The sequence below is a fragment of the Staurois parvus genome, unplaced genomic scaffold (genome assembly GCF_062004578.1).
Source record: "Staurois parvus isolate SC_StPar_1 unplaced genomic scaffold, SC_StPar_1.0 ptg000058l, whole genome shotgun sequence".
Taxonomy (NCBI): domain Eukaryota; kingdom Metazoa; phylum Chordata; class Amphibia; order Anura; family Ranidae; genus Staurois; species Staurois parvus.
In genome coordinates, this window is record NW_028317854.1 from 5294320 (window position 1) to 5309153 (window position 14834).

Here is a 14834-nt window from a genome sequence, read left to right on the forward strand (position 1 = left end):
GTTGTCAGTCCGCCCCTGCTTGAAGTCGCTCGATTTCAAAGTCAGATGGCAGCGCACAACTTCATAGACATCTGTGTGACTTCATGCACCCCAAATTTGCAAGAATTTGCAGGAACTTGTTGTGCAGGAACTTCATCAGAGCCGCACTGATTAGAACGGTTACATTGCCGATCATTGGATGTGATTTGAACAGTCAAATCACATGACAATTCGCATCAGTGTGAACCAGGGCTAAACTGATTTTTCTTGAACAAAAAGAAACACTTTTTATCTTGGCTTTAAGGAAACACAAAATAATTAGTACCCAACTCACAGATAAAAAGTGAATAATTTGAAACACAAAATAATAGTACACAACTCACAGATAAAAAGTGATTAATTTGACTTTTGTGATGTTACATGTTCCATATACCTCAGATTTCCTGCTGTGCCCATACAAGTGTCACTTCCTCAAATACATCATGGACTTTTTTAACATACAAACTCCATCTGCTGGTAAGCAGCAAAAGTCCAAAGACAGACACCTACTGATCCTTCCTCCTACACTTAATTCACTTTGGAAGAAAAAAAAACCTGTTCAAAAATTCCCAGTACCATCTCCCCACATTGAGAAAAAGTATAAAATGAGAGACAAAAGTGACAATAGGCAGTGAACTATTCTCAGTGGTCATTACTACGTTACTACGTTCACCATGAGAGCTGCCTGTCTTGTTGCACTTGTACTACTGGTGGTAGAGGCTTCCTGCAAAAGTCGAGGAACCAGTATAAGTAAGTATTTTAAAATTGTATAACTCTGGCTGATTATTATGGTCTTCTTGTAGAGCAGATTTACTAAATATTACAATATGTTCATCAGAATGGCAGTATAATCATAGAAACATTTACATACAGTATATACATTTTATTCTCAGTCAGGTCAGACTTTCCCTGAAAAGTGCCAAAAAGAACAATGATGATGCGCAAAGTAACCCAAAGCAACCATCAGAAATCATGTCTTAATTGATCAAACTAAAGTAAACTGAAAGCTCATTGGTTTGCTGCTTGCAACATTATTGATCACAGCCTTGCATCTTTAAGGTGGGCCTAGGGGTCTATTTATTTAACCACTTGAAGTCCGGACATTTTCAATCCCTTCCTGTCCAGGCCAATTTTCAGCTTTCAGCGCTATCACATGCAACACTGTACCCATATTAATTTTTTAGCATTTTTTTGAGACAGATAAAACTTTATTTTGGTAGTATTTATTCACCACTGGGATTTTTATTTTTTTTTTGCTATATAAATGAAAAAGTCCAAAAAATAGTGTTTTTCTTATAACATTTTGCAAATAAATAATCTTTCTTCATAAATCTTGGCCAAAATGTATTCAGTTATCTTTTTATTAAAAAAAAAACAAAATTAGTTTATAACCAAAAATTATAATTTTTCTAAAATTTTTTTTACATTTTTATTGTATTTTTTTACATTATTATTTATGGTTTTTACTGTCACCCTAGCAGTACAGTGTCACCATGGTGACACTGTACTACTTGTGGGGGATGATGAAGATTTTTTTTTTTACATTGATTGCTTTTACACCCATAAAGGCTGTAAAAACAATAATTTCTCCTTCTCTCTGGCTGCATTCTTGCAGCCATTGATAAATACTGTGAGAGCTGTGATTGGTCACAGCTTGTCACATGGTACAAGGCTGTTGTGAATAGCCTTGTACCATGTGACCTCTGTGATCGTTCACAGATTTCACACGTAGTAAGTAATGATGTCAGAAGTGACATCTTGCTTTCTACTCTTCATGTGATCACTGATTGGGCAATCAGTGATCACATGATCGGGACCTCACAGAGAGGTCCTGTACAACAATCGTGTTCCCAGGGAGCGCGCACAAGCAGGGAGCAGGGAGGACGTATATAAATGGCCATCCACCCCTGCACTGCTCCTGTCCAGCCGTTTATATACATGTGCCGTCGGGAAGTGGTTAAAAAAAACAGATACAGAAATGCCTTAAGCATTTAGGTTTATTTCCTATGATCGTCAGCTCCATCTAGCGACCATAATGCAGTGCTTTACAATTAAACTAGAACTATAGGTAAAACGTTTTTTTTTTCATTTAGGATAGAGTAAGGGAGGATTATGACCCCTGTCAGTTGCTTTTGCCTTCTGTGTCCCATTGGGGAGATTTTCCTATGCTTCCTGTCCCATAGACAAAATAGGAATTGAGAGGAAATCCCTCCAAACTGAGGGAATACCTGGTTATCACCAGGGTCACTAGAACTTGAGTCTACATTGGAACATTTCCCACCTATTCCTGTTCCCAAAATTTTGGATTTTCTTTCACTTTTACTCCCATTGGAAACAAACATGATAGAAAGAGAGGGTGGATCTCCCTAAGGGGGGCACAGACAACAATAAAATCCTGACAGGCTAATCCCTCTACTCTTTCCAAATCATACAAAAAACCCCCAAAAGTGTTGCCTTTAGTTATACTTTAGGGTATTTCAGGTAAATTATTATTATTATTATTCAGGATTTATATAGCGCCAACAGTTTGCTCAGTGCTTTACAATATAACGGGAGACAATACACCATTATGGCCACTAGACGGAGACAACGATCATAGGAAATAAACACATTAGATCCAACACAAAGATTATTTGTGCTTGAGGCATTCATACAGTCAATTTTTTTTTGTAAATAGACCCACTAGTTTCAAAGATATATATTCATATTGCATGCATGCATCGTAAATCAAATGTAAATGTAGCACTTATAGGTATTTTTTGCATCTCAAAAGACAAATCAGTTAATTTACTAAAACTGGAGAGTGCAAAATTTGTTGCAGCTGTGCATGCTAGCCAATCAGCATCTAATTAAAACTTGTTCAGTTAAGCTTTGACGGAAAAAAAACTGGAAGCGGATTGGTTTTTATGCAGAGCTGCACCAGATTTTGCATTCTCCAGTTTTAGTAAGTAATCCCAGAGCTTTCATCTTTTTCCCCTGAAGGTCAGTACCATCTGTGCTTAGGCATCATTCAATGTCAGCATTTATTTCTTAGATTAAGACAGGATTAAATTATATAAATCATTGTGGTTGTGTGTGTGTATGTATGTCTGTATATATATATATATATATATATATATATATATACACAACCTCACCATAACATAAAGTTAAGAGAAATCACCTCAAACCACAAAACCCTTTCCCTTCTATCCAAACTAGAAATGCCAATTATGCAGAAAGGCTTGTGACAAATTGCATATTCATTTAAAAAAGAAAGTGTTCCAAAAACAAAGTTAACCACTTGCCTACCGGACAATTTCACCCCTTTCCTGCCCAAGCCAATTTTCAGCTTTCAGGTTTGTTGCACTTTGAATGACAATTGCCCAGTCATGCAACATTGTACCCATATGAAGCTTTTATCATTTTTTTCACACAAATAGAGCTTTCTTTTGGTGGTATTTAATCACCACTGGGTGTTTTATTTTTTGCACTATAAACAAAAAAAAGAACAAAAAAATTTAAAAAAAAAAGTTATTCTTCGTTTCTATTATAAAATTTTGCAAACACATCATTTTTCTCCTTCACTGATGTGCATTGATGAGGTTGCACTGATAGATGGCACTGATGGGCACTGATGAGGCGGCATTGATAGGTAGCACTGATGGGCACTGATGAGGCGGCACTGGTGGGCATTGATGAGGAGGCACTGATGATACACTGATATGCAGCAATGATGGGCACTAATAGGTGGCACTGCTGGGCAGAACTGACTGGTGTCACTGACTGATAACACTGACTGGAGGCACTGCTGGGCACTGATGGGTGACACTGCTGGGTGGCACTGATAATCACGGCATTGATAATCAGTACCCTGATTATCAGTGCAGATCTCCCCTATCACATTTGCCAGTTATCAGCAGTACTTTCCTCACTCTGTGACAGTGTGAGGAAAGTGCTGCCAATAACCGGCAACTGTATTTACATCGTGATCCGTTGTGTCATTGGACACAGCTGATCACTTGGTAAAAGGCCACTGTGATCAGCCTTTTACCTAATCACCTGATCAGCTGTGTCAGTAGGACCCAGAGATCACCGACAGTGCTGGGGGCACCTTCTGGGAGGACGTCCATGGACACCCTCCCAGAACTGGACAACCGCGCTGTAGCCGTCTTTTGGCTATAGCGCGGTTGGGAAGCGGTTAAAGTATACATGAATTCAAAAACAGAAGTGTAATATATTCAGGTTTACCAATCTTTGGTTGTGGTGACTGCATTAGTTTTCTGTTTTTAGGTGGTTTTTCCTTTCTTTTCACCTGGGGACCTGATTTCCTGCCTTAGAATGGCTCCTCTATCTATGGAGAAGCAACATAGCCACCCTTGGACAGCAAAATTGTCATCCTGTAGAGAGGGTAGTGTTAGGTGGACTAGTAGATTTAGATGGACTTTACATAAGTAACTAGCAAATTATTGCCTGAATACCAGCTAACAGTTATTTTAAGCAGTTACAGCAACAGGTCTTTTTTATTTGGAATAAAGGTTTTACATAAATGGATAAAAATGGATCATTGTAAGCACCCCTGTCAGTATTAAATGGTTTACCTCAACCCTTTAACTTGGTCTGTTTAACCTCTTGGCGCCGGACTCCCAGCGTCTGGCCCTAGACGCTGAGTGGATGCACATTTGCGTTCTATTGAAAAAAAAATATGTGCTTAGAGCGTGCGTTCTGCGCGTTCCCAGCACATTTGTCCTATACTCACGGAAAGGTCCCGATCTCCTCTTTCGATCGGGACCTTTCCCGATCATGTGACCACCGTGATGGCATGTTACGGCAGTCACATCACCCTAAACCCCGCCCTGCCTCCCAGCTTCTGAAACCTTTAAAGGGCCGGGAGGCACTGGCGCCAAGGGGTTAAGGAAGGTGAAAATAAACAGACTTTCTGGCTGGATCACCAGGTAATAGAACTAAATTACTTGGGAGGGCACACAAAAAAACAAAGACTGCTGTGTAAAAGTGGGGACTAAACCTAAAATGTAAGAAAAATGGCGAAGAGGCAGCCCTGTATTGCAGAAGACACATGCTATGGGGTTAATTTACTAAAAATGGAGAGTGCAAAATCTGGTGCATCTGTGCATAGAAACCAATCAGTTTGCAGGTTTTTTTTTTTTATCAAAGCTTAATTGAACAAGCTGAAGTTAGAAGCTGATTGGTTTCTATGCACAGCTGCACCAGATTCTGCACTCTCCAGCTTTAAGTCATCCCCTTTGCCTCTTCTGCAGTAAGACACAATGACCTGCCTGCTCGGTCTTCTAATGAAGGGACAACATGCTGCACATGCGCAGCTCACTCCAGCTGTGCTGTAATGATTGACTCCGTGTGCATATAACCTTCACATTGCTGGAGGGTGGAAGTATTTTTCAGAGTTTAGTTCCATTTTAATACTAATGACAAACTGCATCATATATGTCATTTTTTCTTTGTCTTTAGTAACACTTGAATGCCTTGCCTTTATTTTTTAAAATGTTCTTCATAGCTTGTTTTTCTTATTTCTAGTTTATGAAAAAATTAATAGCGCAAAATGCTGTGTGCCAAACATTGAAAGAGACCTAAACTGGAAAAATATCATCAGCTACTCCAAGACAAGTGAAAAATGCCCCCACAAAGCATATTTGTGAGTATTTCCAGTTCCTTTATATTCTTAACTGACAATGCCAGTCTAGAATTGAACTCAGCTCGTTTTTCAGTTTAGAGTGGAGAATGGCTGCTTGAAACAGCCAGCAATATCTTATAATGTTTTCTGCAGCTGTGCTCTTGGCTCAGCCCACCTACCAGAGCCACTGTCACCTCCGAATTCTTCATTGTGTCAGGGATAGCTAGGCAGGAAGACAAACTACTCTACTGTGATAGAGATGCAAAGATGGGACTAATGCAGGTCATACATGGTTCGAATTCCCAACGATTTTTCGTCCGAAAATCGGAAATGTTGTTCGCTCGATAATCCGATGGTGCCATCATTGATTTTGAAAATCAGCTGACCAAGTCATAAAGTTCACCCCATATAACATACAAAACTTCTGTTCCTTCCAGGCCACAGCTCATGCGCTTGTTCTTTTCGGAAAAATGATCGTATGATTTGACCATCATTGAGTCGAAAATCGGTAATTTTTCCAGAATTTTCCAACATGCCATTCACCAAAAAGGGGAGGAACCACAAAAATCGGCCGGTGCCATTGACCCACTAACAGAGTGAAAATTGGCCGATTATTCTTAGGCCCTTTTTTAGGATGAAAAATTGGTCGAATTTCGACCAATTTATGACTGGCCTAAGGCCGACCATAGGCAAGTGAAAAACGGAATTTTCTGTCGATCAAAAAATGAAAAATGGCATATACAATTAAGCCATCATTTGTTTAATTTTTCAAAAAAAAAAATCTAGCATGTTGGATCAGGCACTTTCGATTGTGGCATGAAAGTCATGTGTCACAGCTGGCACACTAATGATGTGAAAAATGAACTATCTATAGGAATTTTCGTTTGGCTTTTGACTCATCTATAGCCGGCTTAAAGTGGTAGTAAACTCTCATATTTTATTTTTACCTAGGTGTAAGCTTATAATAAAGCAAAACGGAATTGCGTCCGTTTATACCCACATAACTCCAATTCAATCTGGTCCGCTAAAAAAATTGGAGGAGGATCTGTCCTCCTCCATCTAGGCAGATCAGATCTCTTAGATTGTAAGCTCCCAGGATCAGGCCCTCCTAACCCTCTTGAATTGAACTGTATTGTTGCTGTATTTTCTCCCGTTATATTGTAAAGCACTGAGCAAACTGTTGGCACTATATAAACCCTATATAATAATAATAATACTAATAAATCCCTCTTAGATTGTAAGCTCCCAGGATCAGGCCCTCCTAACCCTCTTGAATTGAACTGTATTGTTGCTGTATTGTCTCCCATTATATTGTAAAGTGCTGAGCAAACTGTTGGTGCTATATAAATCCTGTATAATAATAATAATCAAAGGGCAGTTGGGTGGGCCTATAGAGCAGAGTAGGCTTTGTCTGTGCCCATTCTGCATAAACTGACCAGACACAGACCTGTCATCCACCCACTCTGCTCTGATCAGCAGGGGCTCAGTTGACAGATCCTCTGCTGATGAAAACAGAGGCGTGAATGGGGGCCTAAAAGAAATATGACAAAAGCTGCCAAGAGTTTCACTTTAGGCTAAACAACCTTAGGCCCCATGTACACCAGACACTTTTGAACGATGGAAACTGACTGCTGGAAAACATAGGTTAAAAAATGTCTGTTTAGCCGCGTTTGCATACCGCGTTTATGAGCGTTTGCATTTAGAAGCGTTTTTTAAAGATAACCTCAGGAGACCTTCCAAAATGCCCAGAATGCACTGAAAAACTGTAAAAAAAAAAAGAACTTTTTCTACTGGATAGGATGCAATTGTTCGACAGAAAGTGGGAAGTTTCTGTCGAGGGAACTCATAGACATTTACTATCTGAATAATGAATACTGATTCAATTGATTGTGTTTTTCTGTTGGTGCTATTATTGCTCTGCCTACCCTCTTATCTATCTTGCTCATACACTTAATTTTTATGCCTTACATGACTGTACCCTTTTGGAATGCATATTACAGATGTGCCTTGTTTCTGTTTTATATTTTACTCGATGCTGTAATGTTGTTTTTGCAGCCTATTTCATAAAAAAATAATAAATAGTTTGTAAACAAAAAAAAATTAACTATTTCAGACATTTTGAGAGAAACAGAGAGAGCAAAAGCAGAGAGAGCAGTATTTGTTGAGATTACCTTTTTTTGTGGTGTTTGGATGTGTTCCAGCTCATTTCTGTGCAGAAATTATTGCAGCAGTGTCTAACATATTTTATTTCATGCGAAACCTCAAAGTATGGTGTACCAGGTCCATTTGAGTACCGGGAAAACGCTTCGCATGCATTTTTCATGATGAAAAAAGGCTCTGGACAGCATCTGGAAATGGAAGAGTTAAAAAAACTTTCCATACATAAACGCTTATAAACACGGTTATCCGCTTTTACACGCGTTTACAAGCATTTGAAACATTGATGAAATCTACTCCTGAACACAAGTTTGGTGCGTTCTAAAAAACGACTATAAATTCAACTGCCTGTAAAGGACTGTAAATTACATAGTGTACATGGACACATAGGAAAACATTAGGGAGAGTTCAGGGGCTGCTCAAAAAAACGCAGAAAAGCTCCTAAACGTGAGTTTATGAGCTGCAGTGTACATGGAGCCTAAAAAGGTAGTTTTGCTTTTTTTTCCAGTTCAATCCAGCTTGATACTCACATGTTAGGTTGCAGTTATAGCATGTTACTTTGTAAAACATCCTCTATAAGTAATACAACCATAGATAATATCAAATTTTCAGATAAATCTCAGAACTGTTAGCAACTGCTAAGACTTTGCCTGGAGATGCTTTTTACTTTACTTTGTCTTTGCAAACACAAGCTTCACTACAAACACTGAGCTCTGGGAAAATGAGCGCAACTGCTCTTGCAAAGTGCACTGTCTACAGTATTTGCCTTTAGTAAGATCTACCCCACAATGTCATTTTACTAATAAGTGGAGATGTACTGTCTTCATGCAATATATTTATTTTGTGTTCTATTTTTTAGTGTGACCATCAAAAATGTGGGGCCACGTTGTGTTAATGCTGAAAAGAAATCCACTCTCAAGGCTATTCAAGAGTTTAACAAAGACAGGATCCTGAAAACAAAGTAAAAACAACTCAGATGTCAGCGAGACTTTATACAATTGTATTTTTCTCAACTTTTCCTAAATCATTCTGACAACATTCTATATAACTGTGGTTGTTTTCAAGCTTCTTGTTTTCTGTGTTTATATGTATCTTTTCATTCAATGTTTGTCCAATAATTTTTGGACACTGATATATATCATTATTAACCTACCCTGTAAAAAATAATTGCTAAGAGAATTCATGGAAAAAGTCGCTTAGGAGTGATGGTCCATGCAATCGCCAAGGGTCGGATACAACTGAATGGATAGATAGATAGATAGATAGATAGATAGATAGATAGATAGATAGATAGATAGATAGACCGATAGATAGATCATTATTATTAGTAGTATTATACAGGATTTATATAGCCCAACAGTTTGTGCAGCACTTTACAATGTATATATAACACACTTAAAGCGGTAATAAACCCAGAACAGAATCAAGTGTCATATATTGCAGCTTACCAATCATTAGATGTGGTGGCTGCATCAGTTTTCTTTTCTTCATCTTTTTTCTCTCTGTTTTTTCCTGGTTATCTGGCCAGTAACACACCTCCTTTACTAGCGAGACATCACTCTGGATGAAGGAGCACATGAGGCACAGCAGACAGCAGCATTGTCAGTCTGGGAGGAGGAAGGTGTTAATGCTATGTCATTATTCTATGATCATATGTAAATACATTAACTAATTGAAACCGAATTCCAGCTTACAATTTACAATCAGTTACAGCAAACAAATCTTTTCCTTTTGGGATAAAGATTTTACATGATAAAATAAATAAAAACTGATCATTTTATACACCCCTGCCAGTGTTAAATGGTTTGTCTCATCCACGTAAACTGATACATTCTGCTGGAGAGCTTGAGCTTTTGAAAAACAACAGACTTGCTAGCTGGATCGCCAGATGAAAATAGAAGAAAGAAAGCCTAAAACAAAATTAATGCAGCCATCAAATCAAAGAATTGGTCAGCTGCAATATACTAAATGTTTGCTTTTGGGTTTAATACTACTTTAAGTTTAACAGGGGCGGACTGACCATTTGGAAACTCGGGCAGATGCCCCTGGTACCTTTTTCATAGGCTGTTTTGAGTTTGGGCAAGGACACAGGGGCCCCATGATCCCCTATTGCCCGGGGGCCCCATGAGTTGTCAGTCCTCCCCTGTCCTGTAGATCTATTAAGTATTGCAATGCAAAGTGCTATGGTGGTTTGCACATAGTCTTTACTTTTTACATTACATTTTTAATGACTAAATATGCATCTCATATTAAATATGTTTTTAAAAGTACTTAAGACTACAGCTTTGCAGATAACTTTAGGGTTCATTCACAAGATCGTTGGACCAAGCATTGCTGTGCCATTCATTTTGTTTATCATTGTGAATGGGGTGTCATTCATTTTTAATGGCACCCCAACCCATCTACAATGCACTCCTGCACTACAACACACCACAATGCATATTATGAGTTGAGATGCATTAACGCAAAAAATAAATAAAATGGAAATAAATTGATATCTCCAGCATTGGAGCACAATCAAAATGAACAGGCTGTGAGAACTTAGTGCTCTCCAACATGCAATAAAGCATGTTGTAGTAGCAATATTGTGTAAATGGGCCTTATTCTCTTGCTGCGGAAAGAATGAACCACTTTTTGGCAGTCAACTACTGCACAGGACATTGAAATCAATGTGCTGCTAATGAGATAATCATCAGCAGACAGGTAAATCTCTAAGTAGCAAGAGATGAAAATTGCCCATGCAGCCCTAGCCTAAACATGGCTACCTAATGAAAGTCATTTACTGCTTAATTATTTTAATTTAACTACAGTGATAAGCACTATTTGGAACTTGTTTTCATCATGGAAATTATTAAACAAGCTACACATTTTCTATACGTTTTTTTTTTTTTTCAATTCTTGATGTATATGTTTTTTTTTGTGCAAAAAACTGAATGGAAACTAAGATCCACAAATAAATATTTACTGTTAATCAAAATCTGTAATCTGTAGTCTTGTCTGCTTTTCCTTTCTATTTAAGCAAAACAGCTATCAGCAAAACCCCCTAAAACTAGTGTTCTTGCATAGTTTGCCACCTGCTGGCTTCTACTGGTAAATATAGTAAACAGGAAATTATCATATGCTATGTTTCATATTTATCTGATTATAAATGTAGGCATGTGTTCCCTAAGAGCCCTGCTGTATTTTGTTTTGCTTTCAATTCTGTTGGTTTTCTTGCACTTCATTCAGGCATGACCATTAGGTTATTATTCAAGTATAATACATTACATTGCCTGCCAGGCACTCTATTAAGTATCCTCCAGAGTCCTGTGTTAGGGGTGGGTACAGAGAATCCTGTCTGTTTTCTCAGCTGGTCAACCTATAGTTACCATAAGTCCCCATTTCCCTGAGGTTTATGGTTTTGTAGGTGTTGTTAAAAGTGGGCATATTCAGTAGGGTATACTTTGAGCTTATTGTGAAAATATCAACTTCTGGGGTTTGACCTAGCTTTGCCTAAAAAATGGAGACAACGATTTGGATGGTCCCCTATTCCCCTGAGTGAGAAAGTCCTCTGTTAGCCCTTCTTCATCAAGGAGGGGCTTGATAGAGAAGTTTCTCCTGTAAACAGGCTACATGCCTGGATTGAGGCCCCAGGGCTAGAACCCAGGCATAGAGGGGATTGTCCTTCTCTGCAGATAAGCTGTGTGCCTAGGAAGAGTTTCTGCTAGAATAATCACTGAAACAGACATACACCTGAATTTCTTGCTTTGTGGTTAACGCACTCCAGAAGAAGTTTTGTGTGATGCTTCTGGATGCCAAGATCCAGCCAGCAACTTCTAAGTAGCTTTAGGAGACCTGTGCGAGTCTTGGCTATTCTTTTGTCCTTATCTTCTACCAAGTTATAGTTACCATTAGTCCCTGCTTTGAGGTAGCTGTCCCCAGGAAACAAGTATCCCCAGTTGTCCCTAGCAGGCCGGCAGTAGGGACATTCATAGTGCCAGGCACCCACATCTCTGACATCTGCACAGCAGCCACTGACTTGTTTGGACTCAGGATGCAGAACCTATACAGAGCCAAAGAAATCTCATCCTCAGCACTGATGTGCAGTGTCAAATGATACTACCAAGAATTTCCCCTAACGTGCCCTGCCACTGTATCTGAGGTCTGGTAAGTGGTCTTTACTGGGGAGAAGAGCTGTACTGAGGAGGCAAGGTCTGCACTGGACTGGGGAGGTCTGTACAAGGGGAGAGGTCTGTATTGGTGGGTCTGTGATCTGTACTGGGGGGGGGGAGTCTGTATTGGGGGTCTGTACTGAAGGGAAAGAGGTCTGTAATAAAGGGGGGAGCAGTACTGGGGGAAGAAAGGTCTATACTGGGGGAAGAGGTCTGTAATAAAAGGGGGAGCGGTACTGGGGGACGAAAGGTCTATACTGGGGGACGAGGTCTGTCCTGGAGGACATATCTATTCTGGGGGTGGGGTCTGTAGGGGGAGGAGAGGTCTGTACTAGGGGGAGAGGGAAAAATCTGCACTGGAAGAGAGAGATCTGTATTGGGGCTGTACAAAGGGGTGTTTTGGGGAACAGTCTATACTGGGGGTAAATTGGGTGGCAAGAGGTCTGTACTGGGAAGGAGCTGTGACAGGAGAGATCTGTTCTGATGGGATCTGTATTGGAGGGGATTTGGACTAGGATTAGGGAGTAATTTTTGGTTCTACTGTGTACACTTGCCTGTATGCTACACACTCCTGACCTCTGCACTCCATGAGTTAAGTACCGTGCTCCTGACCGCTATGCTCCATGCTTTACACACACCTACAGTCTGTGTGATATGCACTGTTGACCCATAGCAAAGTAGGCTCAGGTTTTTTTTTGACTGCACCCCTTTAACCCCTGTGTGGCTTCTCAGTGGGTAGCCTTGATGCCGAGAGACCACATATTTGCATACCCAAATGTAAATAAACCTGTACTGACAGCACGCTACTTGAAATTGGGGGCTTTCCAATCATGTGACCGCTGTGACAAACATGATTGTAAACCCCACCTCCCAGCATCAGAAACTTCTTAGAGGGCTGGGTGGCGCGGTGTTACCATAATGTGGCTGCTCAAAAAAAAGGTATTGTGTCATGCTGCATGTCCCGCATACTTTTTATGCTATTACCCAAGGCATTTTGTATTTATATCTTCAATGACTTCCTCTTGTTCCAAAAATCTGTGACCAAATCTGTGTGGTTAAAAGTTGCAGAGTCAGTAGGGTGTCCCTGGACTTCATTGTGAAAATATTGTAACCTTATTCTGGAGCTCATTACAGTCAGTTCACTTTTTCCACCATGTAATATGTTATACCCGTATTTAGAGATATCTCCACTCCCCTGTAGAACTGCTCCCAGCTCCACAGGTTGCAGACACTATCAGCCCTCCTGGCTGCTCTGAAGATCTCCCAGGACAAGGATAAAAGGTTAGACACAGTGCTGTCCTTTGAAAACTTGCTACACGTGGTAGTCTCTCCCCTGTGAATCCCTGGGTGTGCTGATGTATTCCCTCTGTCCTTGCTCCCACTGCTCCCAGACATTTTGTGATGCTGAATGCATCCTCCTGAGCCAGCACAAGCCTAGACTGGCAGCCAGCCCCCTAGACCTAGGGGACCCCTCCCAGGCCACCTACAGCCTCCTCTGCACTCCATCTTCCACCTGACTCCTCTGCCAGCCTGATTGTCCCACATTTATGGGACATTCTGCCAGGGCTTCCAAACCTGGGATTGGTTAGATTCCCATAAACATGCAGATGTAGGTCTTCTCAACCTAATTACAGACTCACACAGGTACCCTGAGTCATACACAATAAAGTTACCCACAGTAACTCTAATATTACACTACAGGGTGCTACATATATAACTTCAACTACCTATTTCAGGATCCGCCAGTAGTTCTAATGTGTTTTTTAACCACTTCCTGTCATATATATATATATATATATATATATATATACAGTTGTGTTCAAAATAATAGCAGTCAGACATCACTAACCTGATCAATCACTGTTTTTGGTAGAAATTATGTTTCTACATGGCAAATAATTTACTAGCAGGTATAGTAGAGTAATAGAAATCCAACAGACCCAACAGTCATGACATGCATGCTGCTGATTCTGTGTAATTGAATCACTAATTGAAAGGGGCATGTTCAAAATAATAGCAGTGTGGAGTTCTATTAGTGAGGTCATTCATTCTTTGAAAAACAGGTGGCAATTATTGCCCTTATTTAAGGAAGGAAGGCAGCAAATGTTGTACATGCTGGTTACAGTGCATTTCTCTCTGAAATTCTGAGGAAAATAGGTTGTTCCAGACATTGTTCAGAAGAACAGCGTACCGTGATTAAAAAGTTGATTGGAGAGGGGAAAACATATAAAAAAGTGCAGAAAATGATAGGCTGCTCAGCTAAAATGATCTCAAATGCTTTAAAATGGCAACCAAAACCTGAAAGACGTGGAAGAAAGCGAAAAACTACCATTCAAATGGATAGAAGAATAGCCAAAATGGCAAGGACTCAGCCGACAATCAGCTCCAGGAAGATCAAAGAAGGTGTAAAGTTACCTGTGAGTACTGTTACAATTAGAAGACGCCTATGTGAAGCCAAGCTATCTGCAAGAAGCCCCCGCAAAGTCCCACTGTTGAAAAAAAGACATGTGCCGAAGAGGTTACAATTTGCCAAAGAGCACATTGACTGGCCTAAAGAGAAATGGTGCAACATTTTGTGGACTGATGAAAGTAAGATTGTTCTTTTTGGATCTAGTGACCGGAGACAGTTTTTCAGACGACCCCCAAACACTGAATTCAAGCCACAGTACACTGTGAAGACAGTGAAGCATGGTTGCGCAAGCATCATGATATGGGGATGTTTCTCATACTACGGTGTTGGGCCTATTTATCACATACCAGGGATCATGGATCAGTTTGAATACATCAGAATACTTGAAGAGGTCATGCTGCCTTATGCTGAAGAGGAAATGCCCTTGAAATGGGTGTTCCAACAAGACAACGGCCCCAAACACACCAGT

At 39.9% G+C, this 14834-nt stretch overlaps 1 long non-coding RNA gene across 1 annotated transcript; it reads left to right on the top strand.

The window, feature by feature from the left end:
• Positions 1-664: 664 nt before the first annotated feature.
• Positions 665-10788, top strand: LOC149469856 (uncharacterized). The gene is made up of 3 exons (XR_016311484.1): positions 665-768; positions 5551-5668; positions 8664-10788. It is a non-coding gene; the product is annotated as an uncharacterized LOC149469856 (long non-coding RNA).
• The last annotated feature ends 4046 nt before the right edge of the window (positions 10789-14834 follow it).